Here is a 15,286-nt window from a genome sequence, read left to right as displayed (position 1 = left end):
CTTTCAAAAAGCAGGGGTTGCCCTGCTCAGGGGAAACCTACCTCAGGGTTTTCCAGAGCAACTAATCTTCCTTGTGAGTTGCTGCTCTCTTTGCTGCTGGCAAAAAAGCCATGTGTTACTGCATGATGATCTCATGCCTGGTCATGTAACTAGGACTTTGTGTATGTCTTGTCATATGACAAAATTGTCTTTCCCATAATGGGGAATATTCCTCTTTACCTGGTGGATGAGGGCATATATGGGGTGTGCTCCAGTGTTTGGGTAAGAGGCCAACAGCAGATGAGTGAAACAATCCTCATCATACCTAATTTGGATGCCAGAAGTTGTCTAAAGCAAATGATGTGAGTATGAGTACTTTTTTTAGAGGTCTCCTAATTAATTTGTAAATTTATGGTCACATTCTCTTTGTTGTCCACATTTTGCTTCACTTCATATCCTCTTCATTTGCCTTCTCACATTTTGTTCTTCTGTCTGAGGTTTGTCATATCTCAAAGTGGCAGGTCACCGAAAAATCTCCCAGTGAGTTGGAAGTATAACATGTTTTGTCTGGATTTTGATTTTGGCTTCAAGAAGCTTAAGGTGGTATGAGAAAAGCTCAATTTCTTCAACCCCTTTTGCTTGGCCAGTTGCCATAGCTTACCCTCAACTCCTTGAGCCACCAAATGATGTTAATGATATGTACCTCTGTCAGGTGCTGGGAGAACAGCAGCATTATAAATAAAAACAAAGCAGTACAGTGATCCATTACACAGATTTAGCACCTGGCATTAGCTGAAGTTTCTTACCCTGGGGAGGTGAGGAGCTGCTGGCTATGCAGGCTTGGAAGTGTAACATTGTACGTCAGTCACCCTGGCAAGATCTATGTCCTAAAAGGATGCTTTGTGCCCTGGGGACGATAATGGCAATCTCACCCCAAACGAAACAGAAAAGAAAAGATTTTTTTTCTTGATAACATTTGGTTAAGGTATATGGTTATTGCCACTCACTCTTAATTAAAAGATATTAAATGCTGTCAGTGAATTGATAGTGCTGAGGAACATAGAGACGCTGCTGAATATTCAGCAAGGTTAAGTGCAGCTATTGAGGCACCCACCGTTGCAGCAAATGGGCTGCAACATCAGATTTCAATATATAGGGCCAATGCTCTCAAACTGTGGTGTAGCTCAGCTGTACTGCCTCCCTTCATGAGATTGATGGGGATTCTGCTGTGCTTGCCACACTCCAGTGCAGAGCACTGGAGGGCATTCAGCATGTTGAGAAAGGTCAAAACAAGACTACATCAGCTTCTGAACCTAAAAACTCTGAACTCTTTGCTACCTATTAGGATGAACGAACAAAAGCTGTGTTTTGATGTGTGACATCCCAAAGAATTGCTTGAGGCAGATGAGAAAGTTACTGCTACTTAAAGGAAGGCGCAGTTGTCTGCAAGCTTCATCTCTCAAAGCAAGCACCGCAGCACAGCTCCGGCAAGCTTCAAACAAATCTATGTGCTCAGTGAACTGGCTGTAGGTTTGGTAATGAAGTGCTCATTTCAACAGCCATTAAAATTTTGACATCCTTTAATTTGGTTAACAGGAAAATATTAATTGTTTATTTTCAGGTACTATGGAAGCTGGAATAAACAATGCTTAAAGAAATACACCATAGCCTCGCATGTGCTACCAGTAAATCACAGTTTCTGCATTTTCAAAGCTTGTAATATGCCCTGTTCCAGCCTGTTGAGAGATATTGGAATCTCTCTTGGCAGAACATTGAAATAAACCTAAAATAAAGATGGCTCAGTGTGCAAGCCTCCAGTCACAGAGCAGGAGCAGCAGCAGGAGGGAAGGCAGCGTCTCCCAGACCTAGGCTGGGTCACACAGCAGCTGCAGGGAGGTTCTCCTCTGTTTGGGGAAAATACTAATTAATTAGCTTGTTTACTCCTAGGAAGACACCCTCTCTTCTCCTCAGAGCTGAGTGTCACCACAGGGCTCCAGTCTCGCCTGTGTTACCACTGGCTGGATGAGTCACTTCACTCTCCAGCCCCGGCTGGTTCTTTCCTGTGCCAGGGACTCTGGAAGGGACCCCTCCTTGACTGTGAGCCTGGACTGCACACAATACTGGCACTGCAGTTTCAGCTTCTGTCTCTATGCAAAGATGGGTAATACACAGTCTTGACCTGTGAATATTTGTAAATATTTCAATGTTTTGCAGGTCACTTACTGCCCTGTTTGGCTTTGAAAAAATATTTTTTGTGTATCTCTTCCTGACATAAAAATGACATTTTAGACTCTGGCTTCTAATATTCTGACTGTTATGTTATCAGCACTGATGGATTTTAAACTATGGATTAAAAAAGAAAAAAAAGAAAAAAAAAAAAGCTTTCTTCCTATGTCCTCATGCATGTACACTTATTAATTCAAATACAGTATTTATACAAGCTATTTTTTTTCTATTTATATCACAATAAATGAAGGGTGCTCAGAGGAAAAGAAAGACCTGTGCTGGTCTGGGAGGAATGTGATGCACAACAAGTAAGGGACTGACCCTCTTAATGTCATGCTGCTATTGATGATGTGCTTAAGTACTGCTTCTTTCTTTATATGGATGTAGGCTGAGGCAAGGCAGCCAGACTGCCACAGAGGGTGACTCAGGGAACAAGTATGTAACTAAAAGCTCGCTGCATCGCTATGGTCAGCATTACATCTGCCAGGAATTTCTTCTGGCAGCTCTACCAGGTTGTGAAAGAAATATTGTGGAAAGTTTCTGTTCCTCAGCTTTTCCTTTCATGAGATCAGAAATTCCATTGCATAAATGTAACAGTTTCAGAGAGGGGTTTCTATAGTTGCTTTTCTTCTTGGTTGTTTCATGAGCACAGTTTTCTAGTTGTTGTTAAAATTTTAATCAAGGGTGAATTAATACAGTGTATAATGTTTTTCAGTTACAAGTCATGTTAGAATTCATCTTAGTTTAATTACTTTTACATTAGGTAAAAATCTGGACATAGGAGCAGCTCTCCCCATCTTCAGACTACATTTACTCTTGTGACATTTAACAAAGGTCCTATATATCCAGAATTAAAAACAACCTAAATACTGCAGCCAGATCTATGGAGTTAAGTGCTGCTTTGCTGAAAGTTCTGCATCACTTTCAGCATAATTAACATCTGCCTGCTTTTATTAATTGACAATTGCAAATGTAGAGACTAGACCAGAATGTAGTTATTTTCTGGCACTGTTCTCTCTCCTTTCTGCATGTTCTGCTGTCTGTGTAGCTCACGCAGGCCGTCCAAGGGAACTTCTTGCATCCCCATCGCCTAAATTGTGCAGCTAATACAATACCAGATGCTTAATGCTTTCAATACCTAGAGAACTGGAGAGTGGGCACTCCAAAAGGGTTCCAGTAAGCTGGATTTATGGATCATTACAACTACAGAGATGGAATGGTGTGAATTTATCCACTAACCTTGAAATCTTGCCCTTAACAGAAACCATGTTAAAGTGAAGCATTTCTTTACAAAATCCAAACCAGACCAAGTTACGATGGCAAATACAGAAAGACAAGTACACTCATCTGAAAATCAAATGTAATAGCTTGTCCTTCTTATCTTTTCCTTCTCCGTATGCAGCTGACAGGCTGTGGGTGGCTAATGAATCCATGCTGTAAGGCAGTGCCTTCCCTCAGACCCTGGGCTGCAGAGAGCCACCAGCCGACACCTGCCAGCCAGCTTCCTTTTCTGCCCTCTTCCCTCTCTTGTGGATTGCTCAGTGGGTCATTCAAAATGACATCTTCTCTCTTTGCCTCACATGTTATTGATTCTTAGCTAATTTAGGAGGCCATTTCAAAGTTGTTCTGGGTAATCAAGGGCCCCTACTTTTTTGGAGATGCCTATTTCCTTTTGGTAGACTTGGCACCAAAATTCCCTGTACTTAATGAGGCTGCCTAAAAATCACTGACCATTGAGAAATTATTTGCTTTCATGGTAAGACACTGTCCAAATCTGCACTGAATCTATACATGTGTCATACTTTATACATACCTATAATGGAGATTAATGCTCATGGCTTATTATTGACTCTTGATAGGCACCATGCATGATAAGATTGATTTTTGGATCATTTTAGGATGATAATAGATTCGGGGTGTTTCACGTCATGTCCTACATTTTAGAGATACTCTGATAGTCTCTAAATCAGTTAAAAATATTGATACTTGCATTGATAAGTTGATGGTTCAGATCAGTTTAGTAAGGCAGCTCAGACACCTCAGACAGCTTCATACATCAGACTGGCTGTACCTCCAGGAGTGAAATGGTTTAAAAATTATCTTTCTGACCATGACCATTGAGATCATTATATTTTTCACTAAAAACTGAGCATATAGAGTATAAAGTCACCACAAGGGAAGAAGCCTGTAGCTGATGAGAATCTTCTTGAATACTTGGAAATTCAAAATACAATTTTTTAAGTCCCATAAAATTTGCATTTTAATTCATTTTTTGAATGGAGTATTTTATTGTTGCAGATAAGAAATTCAAAGGCATGACTGTCCAGTTACGAAGGACCTCCACTTCGTGTATTACAGTTTTGAAGGTACCATTGTGGTTACATTGGCAGTTTTGGACTCAACCCTAAACCTCTTTTTCTTTCTCAGCTACTGCACTGCTGTTCTCATGACTTGAAAGAATCAGTGTGTCCAACAATAGGAATACATAATAATAATAATAATAAAAATTATTATATGTCTTACAGAGGACAAGTGAGACTTAATTTATACTGGTATGGCATTTGTGATCTTGGGATGAAAGGTTATGTGTTAATTAAACTTCACATCTTGTTGCAAACCTCTCCAAAATAGTGCTTCAGTCAAGCCTGCTTGGTATGCTTGTGTCCTTAAAGAGAAAAACAGAGCAAAAAGAAAACAGAAGACGGTGAAAATCAGTCCTGAAGTTTTGTTGGCTTTTGCAATTAATGCATTGTCCAGCTGAGTATGGTTTCAATGGGGCAATACATAGGGTGTCACATCTAGTTCCAAGATGACAGACTGGGGAAGCATGCTGCAAGTAAGAAGCAAGCTGAGGAGTAGACATACCTTGGATCCTATAATGACAACCTGGTGCTTCGTTGTTTGCTGGCAATAAAAATATGTGGTGTCTGAATAAGAATTGTTGTGCACTAAAGTTTTCCTTTTTACTGAGCAAGAGTGATTGCTGTTTCCCCACCATTAAGAACTTGCCTTTAGCACTGTTAGACAATCAAAATCCAGAGTTTTTAGGGTTTAGGTCTGGTAGTCCCTAAACTTAAAGTCTGAGATTATCTCAGCAACATTTTAACTGCAACAAAGAGTAAAAATCAGTGCAGGGCAATTTCTGCCTGAACTAAAATAATAAGACAGAGCTGAAAAAAGGAGTGTAGAGATAGGTAAGCAGAGTCTCTACAGCTTTTAGAACCATGTTTGTGCAGAGCCATATTTTGTTCAGCACCACATGCTTTTCTTTAATAGGAGTGAGCTGCATTGCCTCAGGTTGGGTTGGAGCTGGGAGATCTTTTGTACCTCCAAATACCCAGTTCATCCTGACTAGCACTTGTATGTGTCAGTGGCCTTGATCCCTTCTCATTCCTGTCAGTGAGTTCCTGTGCCCCGAGGCCAAAGCTTAACTCTGCCTGCCCTAGTGCAGAAAACAGGAGGGATATGACTACCCTGACTCCAATCCCCTAGAAAACCTGCATCAGGACTGCAGCAGTATTTTGATTACTTACTACAGGATGATGAGTTCTACTTTACATGCTCTGTGCCTACAATGGCTGTAAATCATCAATTTTGCCCTTTTAAAATCATATTTTACATCTGCTAAGTCACCACATTAGACAGCAAGCACAATATTGGACTGATAGCTGAACTAAGAAATGAATAAAGAAATATAGATGTAAATTTGACACAAAGATGGTTGCTATAGTCCAAGCCATGAGGAATCAGCATATCACTGGACTGCATCTCATACTGCTGATGGTATTTGTTAACAGTTGCTGCTGTTCATGGTGGAAGTTGAGATGATAGCTGCTGCTTATTCTGAAAATGCAGATATCTTTGTTGGGTTCAGATATTGCAAAAGGTTAATAAGATATTATGTCACATGTGGCCAGAAATTCTCTGCAATTTGCAAGCAGACGGTTAGTAATGCAGTGTGACAAGCTGCTCTTGTTCTCCGGCTACATCAGCACTCCTAAAGGACAGTAGACTACACAGAAGATTACTCTTGAAATTATAAAGTAAATTAGTTTTGGGGATGGCAAACTGATTTTTTTTTTTTAATAATATCCATTCTGGATACATAATGAATTTAAGAACAGAATTATTTCTGACTTCCATCTCTAATCTGTTGCTCTTCTCAGCACCCCTTTTCAGATTTGCAGTGAGTTGATGTGCCTTTTACCACTCAACATTTCTGTAACTGTTTACAGTACATATGAAAGAAAATTGTATCTGCTTTTTATGGTCGATAGAGAAAATTACAATTTTTAAATGGAAAATATCATTTTGTCTAGAGAGGAATATTTGGAACCTCAGAAACATTTGAATTTTTCTATTATTTCCATATTAAAAAGACAAGAGTTAGGTTTGACAAGGAAAATTACTGAGGTGCCTTGATCTGTTGCCCCTACTCCATCATAAGGGAGATTTTTGTTAGCTGTATCAGGTCAACTCTAAATTACAGCTAACAGACCATGAAATTCCTGTGGAGCATGAGGAATAGAAAAAAAACCTGCAAAACATTAGTTTATGGATTGCTTTCTGGTGTTTTTTTAGCCTTGCAGCCTAAGGCATGACAGAAGTCACTAATTCTATTTGTGACAGTGACGTCTTGGTTTCTGATTATTCAGGTGCTCATGTGCCACACCAGAGCTGCAGGGGTATGCACCTCTCCAAAAATCTCATTTTGGAGGGTGGGAGTACATGTACTAGTCCCAGCTTCAGCAAGAGCAAGGCAAAGGGCTTTGGTGTTTTCTTAAGGATTGATGTGAGACTCTGGCTACCCTGCTGGGAGAGCTTTAAACGCAGAAAAGCTCAGCAGTGCCTGCAGTTTAGGTGCCAGCCTAAGGCAGCTCTGGGGGCTGTGTGTTGGCTGCAGGGGTGGCAGAAGGGAGAGCACTGTGGTGTCCCCAGCATGGGCTGCTCTGCTTCAGTGCCACAAAGGCCGGGCCCTGCATCTGCTCTGGCTTCGTGGCTGGCAGGGGATACCTGCAGCCTGCTTCAGGAGTTTTGGTGTTTTGAGACGCAGTGCTACAGAAAGGTTTTTATGTGCAATTTATTTGGGCAGATTGTCTTCAGATGGTCTCACAAGGTATTTGTAGCTTTTACTTAAATTCTCTGAGCATTGCCAGCTGCATTGACTGCCTGTATTCAGTGAGTGAAAAGACTGTAATAGCAACTGAACATGGTAATTGGTCCTTGCAACCTGGATTTCTTTTCTGCTATTAGCAAAACCACTATTCGCATCTACCTTTTAGCATGCAAGCAACTTCTACTTTTTGTGGTTGTCTTTTTATCTTTTCTAAAATGCAAACCCACACCCCAGTTATAAGCTATTATTAAAGAACTTTGTTGTATAGGCTATGTCAGTTGGGTCACATTTGCCTCCTGTGTATGCATATTGAACCTCCCAGTACTGCACACTACAGAAATCACAAGTCTGTGAAATTGATATGCTAAAAACTATTTCAGCTGAGTAGATCTGGAAGAGTAATGTTATCTATAACATTTAATACGGAAAGATGCTTAAGTGATCTCAGTTAAATTTGCTGCTAGACAAACAGACCAGTGGGAAAAGTATGTACAGTAAAGCAATTAAAAACCAGAGTGTCACAATGCATCCCCTTAGCTACATTTTCCTAGGGGTACTTATGATCCCCAAATCCTGAAGTGAGGAGTGTGTGAGGACAGCATGAAAAGATAGTAAGGGAGAGTGGAGGAGACACTACGTTGTTGAGTATTTTTGAGCATAAGAATAGTGTGAAGGTGGTGGTACCATTGTAGGTTCACACAACCAGGAGCAGAAGATGACTAAAATGTTGCTTCCATGAGTCTCATGGGTAAGAGAGAAAGTGGCCACTCAGGCAAGCAAATACGTATTTTATCTGCTAATTTCTGAATTTCTTGATGACTGTGTTTCCCCAGGATGCTTTAAACTCCAGTGCCTTACCCTGCAAATAGTTCTGCTTGCCCTTGGCTTTAGGTCAGCTGCAATTCACTCCCAGTCCAACAGCTTGTGAAGTGCCCCAGCAGTCAGCCTCTTTAAATGATACTACAGATCCATCTCCCTGCATTGCTCAAGGAAATGCTTCAACAGCAGTCATCTTCAAGGCCATGTAGTTTCAGTGTAGCAAAATTAACAAATTGTCTGTTCATTGTTTGCTTTCTAAGCTATATAGAGGCTATTTACTTTGCTTCTATATCACTTCCCTGTAAAGCTTTTGACCAGCAAGCACTCCATGGAATGTGCTAGTTGGAAAACATCTGAATAGGGATTTACATCCTGTAGAAATAGTCCAGATTCCAAAAATCATACTATTCTTAACTGAAAAAATATACTGCACAGCTGCCATTTCCTGTCTTTTAAGAAAAAAAGGGAATTCCATGGGAATATCATTCGCAGAAATATTTCCACCAAGCTCCACTCCATGGACTTTCTTACTTACATCTTTAAAAATTAAGAATTTTTTTTAAGTCAGCAACTGCCTGCCCAGTGATGAAAGAGTATGTTGCCACCAATACTATTTATTGATTAAAATATTGTAATAATGTGTTTTAATAATTTTGTGAAGATTAAAAGGATTTAAAATAATACTTATTTCTCTTGTAAGAGAAGAAGCATTGATCACCTCTATAGTTAACAATGGTGCAGTTATTTCTCTCTTTAGGAACACCCTATATTCTCTCAAGGAAATACTGCTTTCAGTTTTAGGAATGGTTTATTGCTTTCAAAGTTTTCAGATCATTTAAGAGATTTCATTTTCAAAGATTCTCACTCTGGTGGAATGCCCCTTTGAGGATTTCCTCACAGAAAGAGGTGTCTGCTTTGAAGATTTTCATTTCTTAAAAAACGGTCACATTTCTGGGGTGTCCTCTTTGAAGACATTTTTCTGTATCACTTAAAAGGTTCCCATTGTAAATATCTTTTGCCACCATGGACAGTATTCACTTGAAAATACTTCTCCTCTGTGATATTCTTTTTGATAATTTATACAGTCTTGTAGGAGTCCATAAAATATTCCCTATCAAAAAAGCCCAGGAACAGAATGCTGTTCCTACATAAAGTGCAAAAGCACGTGGAAGAACTTCTGTAGGATAGGATGTTATGAGAGCATGGTTTTGGAAAAAATGTACAAAAATAATTCCATTTTCTAACATCAAATAGTAAAGTGGAAAGGTGAGCTAATCTGTCACTTATATGGCCTTTTAAAAATTACTGTGGGACACTTTTTTTACTCCTTTTAAATTATTTGAGTTCAGAGTTCAAATTCTGGTATTCCTGAAATCAATAGCGTAAGTCCCATTTCAGTCCAGCTGTGCAAAGAATATTCTTTGAAATTGCTATGAATCTTCTTTCTTTGTTTGAGAATGTATTGCTTTAATTTACTACTATGTTATTGGAGATTTGGAATCTTTTCCTTGCTGGTGTTGATTTTTTTTAAAAAATGTGCTCTCCATTTCTTTTTTGGTCACCATTTTAGTAATCAAAATTATCGTATCTGTAAACTAGGCAACCTCAGAGCTTGTACAAGACTGGGCTCCTTGTGTATGTTACATAAAGTCTTCTGTCTGATGTTGCTCTGTGAGTTCGATAGAGGGCAAGTCAAAATTCACCTTAATACACCCTTAAGTTTGCATCTAAGCCTAGTTTGGGGATATTTACTCAGGCTGTGGCTGAAACCTCTGGCCTGCACTTGCTCCTGCCTGCTCCTAGTGTAGGAAAGGCTCATGGACTGCAAATGAGTAGCTGGAGGCAGGAGGGCTGGGGTCTCGGGGGCTCTCCTCTGACAAAAATTACTCTCAATCTGTCAGATCGCTTCAGTGAAGTCAAACCAGAAGAGTTTAGATCACCTGCAGCAGTGGATCTACCTGATTTTGCACAGGAACAGAAAAAAGTCCCCCCCACCAAAGCAGGCTTATGGGATGAGGGGTTAAAGTTTGCCACTGCTCAGACACCACATACTTGTTGGGACAGACTGGGTTCCAGTTTGTACAAAGCAACAGATTGCCAGGGCATCACTGGACTAAATGCTCCAGCTCAGTTAAGTTACTCATACCCTTATATGTGTATCACTAGCCAAAGTTTAGGCAGCTTCATTTCAGCTCAAAAATAAAAATCATCTTCAAGTCCCTAAATTTAGTCCTTGTCTGATCCTCAAATGGAGAACCTTTGTTGCGTGGAATACTGATTGGCAAAAGCTGTTGTAGTAATGAAGGACTCGCTAAGAACTAAAGCCAGTCTTTTTTGATTGTGGGTCTTGCATGTAGCCCACCCATGAAAATAAGCATTAAATATTGATTTTGAAAGTACAGTGCTTAGAGATTTTTTTCCTGGATTTTGTGACTGCCAGCTCTGCTGTCTGCAATGTGAAGAGCCAAGCTGGTAAAAGCACCACCATTAAGGGAGCAGTCCTCATGAGAACTGGTCAGCCACACTACAGTCAGAGGAAAACTAGGTTCTCATTGCACATTGACTAAATTACTAATGTACTTGGAGAACAATCATAATTTTGGTGTCAGAGTATTTCACCTGTGTCATGTAGGGAGCCAGGCCAGCACTTAGACACCTGTTTGGGACAACAGAAAGATCTTTACATTTTTTTAGATCAAGAAGCAGAGAAGTTCTAACCTTTGTTTTATAACATCAGCAGACACCTTTGCATTTGGAAAAAAAAAAAAAAAAAAAACCAACCAGAAAGAAAAAGATTCATTTCACTTCTTCCCCCTGACAGAAAACAGCTGCGGCTATGGCTGTACATGACCCACAACATGATCTTTACTCCACCACCACTCCAAGACAAAAACCAAGGAATGAAAGACATTTGCAATCACTGCTGGCATATATTGTTTGTAATAAAAAGTAAAACTGATCTCCAGTCCTGGAGAAAGCAAATGTACATGTTTTTAATCACAGTGACAGAAAAAAAGTGAATTTGCTGTGGAAAATAAATTTCCAGGTGGATATAGTAGAAGCAAGAGAAAGTGGGCAGACAGATAATAATCTAGTTGTCAAGAACAGACCTTCGGACCCATATGAATGTTCAGTGAAGTACAGGATGAGCTATGTCACATGTTTCAGTGTTTGAGATGGTAGAGAGCAGTAACACTCCCAGCCTGCCCAAGATGAGCTGTCTTTCTAGCAAGGATGCTAGAAATAAAATGCTGGAGAGCAGCCTGTGGGATTCAGGCCAGCAAGGCGAGTTCTGACCTGAACTTGAAAAAGAGACATTTATTTAGGGCACTGTGCTTGGAAAAGCTACACAATAGCCTCAAAACTTAGTTTAAGAAAACAAAGTAAATCAACATAGACTGCTGGGAAGAAATGTTGATTAAGGACATTGTTTACAGGAGCACAAAAAGATGAATAGCTACTAATAAATGTTGGGACTTTGCTCAAAGGCATCTGGGGAATTTATGAAGATGATAAGGACTGGCTTAAGATAGAATAATGTGGTTTAATATAACAAAGACTGGTAAACCAAACGATCAACCTTTCCCATAATATCCTGAGGATCTGTTGTTCTAAGCAACACCATTTAATGACACTACCGTTAACAATTCGGGGAAACTAAAGGGAAGGGGCTATTTGGAGATAAGGACAAATGAAAAGTTGTTACTGTGTAAGTGCATCTAATAGCAAGAAGCATCATATTCTTTGAAGGAGTCACTGAGTTTTAGCACAGTCTGATTGAAACAACATGATGAAAATTTAAAAAAACAATAATTTGTTGAAATTCTCTGCCCAGAGCTCTTGAGAAAAACTAAGCTGACACAGAATTAACAGGTACATTCTTTGATATATTAATAAATTTTTAATTATTAGTTATTAATACTGGATTAATAAAATATATTAAATGAAGGATAGGAAAAAAGCTCTTTTTTTCACAGTACAGGGGAGGTCATTGGTACACTACCAATGTTGTGATGGTCCAGTGGGACCTGTGTTGTTCAGCATATTCTTAAATGATCTGGAAAAAAGAGTGATTATCGAGGCGACCAAGTTTGCTGATGATGCTGAATTATTCATGGTAATAAAAACAAAAGCTGACCGTGAAGAATTGTGGAAAGCTCTCATGATACTGTGTGACTGAATGATAAAATGGCAAGTTAAATTCTGTGCTGAAAAATGGAAGTAATATGTGAGAGAGAAAAGAAGCCAAAATATACGTGCAAAATCCTGGAATCTAAATAAATGGCTTTCACGCAGCAAAGAGTGCTTGAGTTGTGGGGGGTTCTGTGAAAACACCAGCTCATGGCTCAGTAGGATTCAAACATGCAAATGAAACTGGTATTATAAGAAAGAAAAATAATATAAAACCAGAAAGCATTTATTATGCACCTATATAAAGCCATTGAGTGTGTAACTTGAATAATGAGGACCACTATGGCCTCCTAGAATAGGATTATGAAAGGTGTAAAAAAAAGCAAAACAAATCATTGAAAACAGGGAATGACTTCTAATAGAGGAAACATTACATTTACTAGAACTCCTGAAAGAGAACTGAAGACTGTATGATGGAGGTATACACATTCAAGAGCGACATGTGTAGGTACACAGGAAAAATTATGCCTCTGTTTTTTTTTAAAAAAGAACTAGTGGACATCAAAGGAAATTATCAGGCAGTGAGCCTGAGACAAACAGAAGAAAATATTTTTCAGACAATGATTTCCTAAATTGGAAGACTTGTTGCCCTAGAATGCTGTGGATGTCAAAAAGTGTTCAGGCAAATTCTTGGACAAGCTTCTCCTCTGAGAGTGCGGATGCTGTTTTTTCCCCAGCAACTCCAGAGACTCAGTCTGGGACAATGCACAGCAGAAAATGTCTTTGTGTGCTTTCTAGTTCCTACAGTCTTTCACGAAGAAAACATCATTAACTACTCATACTACTACTGAACTACACAGATGGTATTCATTAGCTGTTCTTGAAATAAAACGGAAACAACCAATCGAAGTGAAACATCTAAGTGTATCCATGATCAAAGGAAATTATTTTGGAAAACAAAATATTGCTGCAGCAGTAGGATTACTGTAATTTTAAAGGTATGGAACTTTTGAACAGCTGATAGTAGTATCTACACCTAAATTTTGGTTAGAATAAAATGGATAGAGGATATAAGCCCTTGTGTTTTGTAATGTAACAACTTAATGTGGAGGGCTTTGCTCGAGGTGTTTTACTTAATGGTTGTCTATTACTGGACATTTCAGCTGCCTTCTGAAACATCTGACGCAGGACTTCAGCAGAAAGTTGACAGGTCCTAAGGACAAGAGGGTGTTTTTTGGCAACAAATTTTTTTTCTGACCTTCTGAAACATGAGAAAGACAAAGCAAAGAGGTAATCTAGCAACACAGAAAACAGATGACCAGATAAACAGACGATGCTGTCATGACGTTCCAAATATGGCAGACATTTCACAAGGCATTCAAAAAGTGTACTAAAAATTATCTAGTAGTGTAAAAAGGCAAAGTTATATGAAGAGGAAAGTGGAATACTACACTGTGTGAACAACTGATCAAGAGGGTGCCATGGCATTTTATTAGAAACACACTGAGCGCTCCGATCTTTTTTATCCCTTCGATAATTAAATGCTCTAGTAAAATCCTGATTGATTATCACTTTTATTGATGGTTTGGGGGGGACCAGAGTTTTGCTCTATAAAGTCACATCCATTATTTCAATCAGATTTGCAAACTCAGTTCCAGTGTCTTTTCTGCTATAAATACTCAACAGGTGCTCCTCACCCTCCTTTATATGGAAGAGCATCTAACTCAGACAATAAACTGAATGAGTATTAGCTTACTTAATCAGATAGATTTTGGTGTCACGAATGAAGGAGACAAAAGAAATATTGCAGGGAAAAACAGGTTTGAATATGGCATTACTATAAAGGCAAAGAAGGTAAGCAAGTCAGGCAGTGAGAGAAATCAGATGGAAATCAGATTTTCTACTAATTGCTAAGAAGTAGAAGGATTAGTACTTCTACCAATACAAAACTGCATAAGATGTATTTAGATTTAAAAGGGGGAAAAAAGACAAAAATATCCCCAGTACAATGTGGCAACAAACAGGATTGAAAGCAATGGAAAATGAGAGAAACCAACTATAAACCCAACCTCCAATGGTGCAACGCCTACTAAGTATGCCAGAATCTACAGGAATTATATATATATAGAGAGAGAAAATATATAAAAATGCCCTGGATTTATGGAGATTTTTGTATGCACATCTACGTCTCTGATGTCTTCAATGTTACTTTTGACCATGGTACTTTATCACATGTAATCAGTAAAGAATGCCACAACCACAGATTTCAAAAAGAACCCAAACAAAACAATGTGGAAGGCAAAACCTTAAAGCATTTGGCATGATGAGCTTTATATTCATTCTAAGCAAATCAAATATTTAAGAGGGATTTTCTAAGAAAGTGAGTAATATAATTTAGTCTAGTGGTCAGTGATGGGTGCTGAAGACAATTTCTGAAAAAGGAAGTAGCTGCAGATATCCAAGTGATAATGGATGGCATTTAGGAGAAGCATTATCAGTAAACTGCTCCAGAGAATCAGAGTGGCCTTTCCAGAACAGAACAAAAAGTTGCAGAGTAGAATGAGAATTTGTACACACTCCTAATTGTTAATCCAGTTACTGAGCTATTTGTGGGGTCAGTTAGAGGAGAAGGATACTGGAAAATTAAAGCATGCTAAAAATTTTCTAGTTATGGATGTATGCATAGTTTTTCAGTTCCTAAATTCTTTATCAGGCCTCATTGCAATAGTTTTGATATCAGACTCCAAGGAATTTACACTAACCTGAAAAAATTAAGGTGCAATCAAGTAATGGGCTATCTTCTCTGAATACATGTTTGAAACCAGTATTGCTAGATCAAAATATTGAAATCACAGAAGATACTTTGAATACTTTTAAACATTCTTCTGGGTTTTGGATCTTACAGGAACATTTGGATCACGTTTTCAAATTTCTTTCATAGGTATATAATCTTTGACTTTTTGTTTGAATGCAATTCAGGATTTTCTCACGCACAGCTGAGTATTCAGAAAATCG

This window comes from Aphelocoma coerulescens, chromosome 8, assembly GCF_041296385.1.
Source record: "Aphelocoma coerulescens isolate FSJ_1873_10779 chromosome 8, UR_Acoe_1.0, whole genome shotgun sequence".
Lineage (NCBI taxonomy): Eukaryota > Metazoa > Chordata > Aves > Passeriformes > Corvidae > Aphelocoma > Aphelocoma coerulescens.
The sequence above is the reverse complement of the archived record's forward strand: the minus strand, read 5'-3'. Positions refer to the sequence as shown.